This window comes from Mus caroli, chromosome 13, assembly GCF_900094665.2.
Source record: "Mus caroli chromosome 13, CAROLI_EIJ_v1.1, whole genome shotgun sequence".
Taxonomy (NCBI): domain Eukaryota; kingdom Metazoa; phylum Chordata; class Mammalia; order Rodentia; family Muridae; genus Mus; species Mus caroli.
In genome coordinates this window covers 91,944,970-91,951,105 of record NC_034582.1, presented here as the reverse complement: position 1 = coordinate 91,951,105, position 6,136 = coordinate 91,944,970, and the positions used below count along the sequence as shown (strand labels likewise).

The following is a 6,136-nucleotide window of genomic DNA, read 5'->3' as shown; positions in this document are numbered from 1 at the left end:
GATGGTTGTGAGCCACCATGTGGTTGCTGGGATTTGAACTCTGGACCTTTGGAAGAGCAGTCGGGTGCTCTTACCCACTGAGCCATCTCACCAGCCCTATCTCTTTTTTAAGAGATTATATGTATGTATACATCATATGTATGTATGCCTGGCACCTAAAGGTGTCAGTAAGAGGGCATTGGATCCCTCAAATTGAACTCTAGTTTCGCCGGGCGTGGTGGTGCATGCCTTTAATCCCAGCACTTGGGAGGAAGAGGCAGGTGAATTTCTGAGTTCGAAGCCAGCCTTATCTATAGAGTGAGTTCCAGAATAACCAGGGCTACACAGAGAAACCTTGTCTCGAAAAACCAAAAAAAAAAGTTTAAGCATTTTTTTTTTTTATGCATCAGAATTTCTTTTTTTTGTTGTTTTAATTTTTAATATTTATTACATATTTTCCTCAATTACATTTCCAATGCTATCCCAAAAGTCCCCCATACCTCCCCCAAGCATTTCATTGTAAGTTTTATGAGGTATGAACAAGTTATCTCCATTTTGTATCTATAACCTGATACTCTGAATTACTAATTTCCAAGACTCCATGTTAACATGCACTGTGTAAGTTCCACAATAGTCAGAATATTGACCAGTTCCTCACTTCTAGAAAGTTTCTGTGACTAATGAATTACCAAGCTCTACTCTAATCTAGTGCCGAGAGTAGAGCTAGAATTGCCTTTACTCTTAAGAGAAGATTTTAAAATGTATACCATAGTTTGCAGCTCATCTTTTAAGTTGCTATACAGCTACATCGCAGAGTTACTGTGCAGAGTTAATTGCCAAAAATTTGGAAAGAAGGTGCAGTCACATCCTGTCACCCCTCAAGGTGTAATGTAACAAGGATCCTGGGTCTTAAAAACCCCAAGTGGCTTCCAGACACTTGTGGGTCGATTGATTGTAAACACATTGCATCACAGCTTGCCTGATAATGGGGCACTCCCTGATTCTGGCACAGGAAATAAGATAAATCTGTTGCCTGGGAAAATTCATTTCTAGAACTTAAGCAACTGGAATGGCTAAGCTGGAGCACTGTTAGTAGAGTTTGTGTTTCTGGTACTATTGCTGTGCTTTGTAAGTGGTTTGTAGAGGTGACTGCTGACTGGTCTAAGTATATAAGAAGGGTTTCCAACCAGGTCTGTCCCACTATGGAGGTTAACCCTGTTTTGTCCCTAATCTCTGCAAGTATTTTATTATTTTATGTATGTGTGTACACTGTAGCTGTCTTCAGACACACCAGAAGAGAGCATCAGATCCCATTACAGATGGTTGTGAGTGGCCATGTGGTTGCTGGGAATTGAACTCAGGACTCCTGAAGAGCAGTCAGTGCTCTAAACCACTGAGCCATCTCTCCAGCCCCTTTGCGAGTATTCTTAATTGTAGGTTCATTAAGTGATACTGTGTTGTTAGCTATGGATTGATAAGGAAATATTTCCCTTCCTGATACCCCGTTTTCAGGGAAGGGTTTTGCTATGAAGGCTCATCAAATTTGATGCCTGGGTTGCTTCTGGTCTGTTTTGTTACAGGAGCAGTATTTAATTAGAACCTTGCCAGTCTTGTGACAGGAAAGGTGGCATGTCACCAGCTGGCTTCTCAAACTTAGGCTGGGAGGTGATACACATAATTACCGCAGATTACATCAGCCAGAGAAGATCACTGTCAACTGTGGAATGGCTGTGAGGTTGTGGAAGGACTGCCCTCACATTCCCCTAGGTACGTAATTTCTGTAGCTACTAATGGTGAGTGATAGCATGATCATTTGTTCAATTATTAAAATCCTAAAGGAGAGCTACGAACAGATGTAGAAAATCTGGGAGAGGTGAATTTACTTGTCTGAGTCTCCGCCACTTCTGTAGTAGAATAAGAGTCAAACCAGGCCACTACCTACTGGGAGGAATTTTAGGCTCTAGCAGGTTAAAGGAGCAGACTATACAGTTGGTGGGAGTGTAAACAATTGACAGCTGTTACGGAAATCAGGGTGCTTCCCAAAAAATGTAACAACCATATGACTCAACTTCACTATTCCTGACCATGTATACTCAGGACTCCGTATCCGACCACCAAGATACTCGTACAACCAGGTCCATTACTATAGTGTTCACAATAGCAGGAAAACAACCAACTAGATGTTCATCAACACATGGCTAATGTGGTATACATACACAATGGAATTTTATTCAACTGTAAAGAAAACTCCAGGAAAATGAGTGGAACTAAATACCATAAATAGGTGACCCAAACTCAGACAAAAATTGTATGTTCTCACTAACATACAGATCCTACTTTGAAATACATACCCGGATATGGAAATGAGTATAAGCATAAAGCCTGAAAGACTAGAAAAGCAGCCAAGAAAAAAAAGCCATAATAAAATTAAAGTGGTTTAAAAAAAAGCCATAAGCCGGGCCTGGTGGCACACACCTTTAGTCCCAGCACTTGGGAGGCAGAGGCAGGCAGATTTCTGAGTTCGAGGCCAGCCTGGTCTACAGTGAGTTCCAGGACAGCCAAGGCTACACAGAGAAACCCTGTCTCCAAAAAAAAAAAAAAAAAAAGCCATAATAAAATCTAATATCTTACATACTTTCTAAAACAATATGTGTTTTAAAACTTAATTTCCCACTAGATCTGAACCAGGGCTACACTAGTGAGCTAGACATCTCTGTCTGAAGCTTAGGGTGACTGCTCTTGATATTGGTTGAAATGAGTACACGTGTATGCTTCCCACAGAACAGTGGCTCTTCGGAAACAGGTCTAGACCAGGGACCTGAAGTTGCATCTGATTTCTGCCTGTTTGCTTTGTTAACTGGGGCACAGGTTCTTTAACCCTTCCCTAGCCTACATTCCAGGGTGGAAAACAAGCAGATAGACAGGCCATCACTTTGAGAGAAGTCTTAAGGCAAAGACATTTCTCAGCCCTTCCAAACCCACAGTTCTGAGTCTAGTCGCACAGGTTTTCATCACTCCAGTCAGCACAGTCTTGGATGCCGTTTCTGCAGCGACTTCTGGGAATGCAAGCACAGTCCGAGAAGAAAACGGTCTCACATCTCCAGCCGGAGCACTCTGGGCACTGTGAAACTAGACAGTTGTATTTATTTTTAAAAGCATAACTTAAAATGTCAGCTGGAAAAAAAATGCTATTGGACAAGAACTGGCCCTTCAGGTTTAAAAAAAATATATTAGTGAAACCATCTCATGGGAAAACTGCAGTTGATTATTGAAGATTCCAGACATGGTTTGAAAAGCCAGAGACAATATTGCCTCTCCCCATCAGCCCTAGCTAAACAGATTGACAATCTGCATAAACAGGGAAAGGTCCCCTTGAGTTCCAGCCATCAGTCAGCACCGGAACCAGATCTTTGCTAATTGGCAACTAGCCAGGAGCAAAAGCTCTCTGCATTTCCATCCCTTTGTTACAGAGGCAGACTTCTCCTTAACTATCATTTCCATGCATTTCCATTCTACCCTCCACAACTGGCAAAGCTGATGTCCCTTCACTGTCTTCCTGATGAAGCTTGCTTTCAGATGTACCGCTTGGAGCCATAATGCACGGGAATTGTGTCCACTGGCCGTGGCTTGCCTGCCTGTAGATGGGTATGGGTGCAGCTCTGGGTTAAGCCATTGTGGGAACACAGTGGGGGACAAGGATGGCACTGAGGAGGGGAAGACAAGGTTGGTAACTAATTTTCTGAGAGACAAGCATCCAATAAGCCTTTTGTGAGTCTTTCAGAATTGCCAAAGAAAACACAAATCAAAGTTGATAGTAGACAAGGGCTTCCCACTGAGAACATTTTCATGTTTGTATCTTACAGAGGGAGAGCTCTTCTTTAAATAGATACAATGAAATACTAATTAAATACTGCTCCTTCCCTCCATTTCCTCTTCCTTCTGTCCTTTCTTCTCTCCCTTTCTCCCTCCTGTCTGTCTGTCTGACTGTTTATTTACTTATTATTTTTGGAGATGGGGCTAGGATAGTGCTGGAAGCCAAGACCCTGAGCTTGCCTAAACCAGCTCTCTACCTCAAAGCTACTGCGGCCCAGGGAGTGATGGACTTTCTTAGCTGTGGATGTAATTATCTTTAGAAGGTTTCTCAGTCAGAGCCAATTTCCATAATTGAAGTGTAAGAGAAGCCACTCCCAGAACCCAGGAAAAAGATCCACTGTGTAACTTTCATCGTCACCTGATTCATCTGAGCAGTCACCACAATCGTTCCTGGTGTCACACACCCTGTCCACAAATGTCCATGTCTTCCGGTTGGGACACTTGAAAATCAAGTTTTGTGGGAGACTGTTGGGCATTTGACCTAGAGGGTACAAATAAATTATTTCCTTTTTTTTACTTTATTATTTGTTTATTTATTATATGTAAGTACACTGTAGAAGAGGGAGTCAGATCTTGTTACAGATGGTTGTGAGCCACCATGTGGTTGCTGGGATTTGAACAGTCAGAAGAACAGTCAGTACTCTCACCCGCCCCGCTGAGCCATCATCTCCCCAGCCCCTAACAATTCCTTAATTAGCAACTAAGAGGCCTACAGACTACAGCAGTGGCTCAGGACCAGTCTCAGCACTTTGGAAGGTGACTCAGCAAGATTGCCTAGTTCCAGACCAGCCTGGGCTACACAGTGAATTCCAGAGGAGCCAGAGTAAGACTACAACATCTCCATCCATATATGACATAATCCATGCTATATGTATAGAAAGGAACAGAAAGTGTTCTAGATAGAAGGAAGCCTTGTTTCCTCTGCCCACCCCCATTTTTCCTAAGAAAAGGAAAAAAAGATGTATGTGATCGGCATACATCTTTGATCACAGCAAGCAGATCTGAGATTTTCTGTAGTTTGGAAGGACTGTAGCAAGGGCCAAGGAAGATAAAGAAATTCATCACTTCATGTTCTTGCTTGCTTCCCTCAAGGTTAGGATTGAGGCCCAAACACAAATGCACCCAAGGCCTGACTGAATGAGGTAGGCATCTCAGAAGACAGTGACTTAGTGTCAGCCAGCTGCTGTGACTCAACAGGTACCTTCATCCTGGGCACTGGGGATGACAGGCTGAGAGTCTGGTTGTGACGAGGTGGCAGCTCCTGCGTTCAATTTCATCTTACAGACAGCTTTGCAAGCAGCAGTTGTGTGAGCCCCAATGATTTCTGGCTAGGCAGCCTTCTCTGGTAGGAACCACGCTCCAGTAGGAATCTGGCCCAGCACAGACTTGCAGGCTGGAATGCTTAGGCAATGACAAGGACAGGAACCTTGTTCTTGGAGATCCATTTCTTGGTTGCTGGGATGGTCTTTATACAAAATGGACAATACAAATCTTGAGGCTCCTGCTGTTCCCAGTCCGGTGGGATCCTGTCATTAAGACTTCTTTCCATATCACAAGATTTGTGTTTATAAAAGACTAAGCTTGGGCTAACAGCTCTGCGTGGCAGGCTCTCGGGCTTAGCAGCTCCTTGGGGCCACAGGACTTCAGGCTCAGCAGCAACTTGAGCTGACGAGACTTCCGGCTCAGCAGCTCCTTAAGGTGAAGAGAATTCTTTGTTATCCAGGAAGCTCTGCAGCGCCTTGTTCTCATCCTGAAGCTCTTCTACTCTGATCCCCAAGGCCTTCTTTTCCAAGATCATCTTCTGGTTGCATTCTTTCAGCCGGAGCAGCTCAGTCTCCCAAGAGGCCTTCTCTTCCTCCCAGGAGGCCTTCTCTTCCTCCCAGGAGGCCTTCTCTTTCTCCCAGGAGTCATTCTCTTCCACTTCCTGTTCTAAGGTCTTATTGATCCTCTGTGTTGCTTCCAGTGCCACCTGCTTCCTCTGTAGCTGCTCATGGAGGTCAGCGTACTTGTCTTTCAGCTCCTGGTTTTCTTGTTAAAGCTCCTCACTGAGCTGTTCCATTTCTTCTATCTTTTCCTTATTGATAACAACCATTATGTCCTCGTCAGGGTCTGGACAGAACTGGAAAGGGTCACTTGTTCCCCGGACCAAACCATCTTCATCCACATAGCAGAACTGGTAGCACTCCACATCCTTGGGAAGGTAATAAGCTTTGAATTGGATTTCCTGCTGTGTGGCTGAATCCTTGTTTTGGTCTTTTGGCAAGGGAGCCCACATGAAGGTATA

General features: G+C 43.9%; 1 pseudogene; it reads right to left on the bottom strand.

Moving 5' to 3' along the window:
• Positions 1 to 5,545: 5,545 nt before the first annotated feature.
• Positions 5,546 to 6,136, bottom strand: LOC110307726 (annotated as a pseudogene).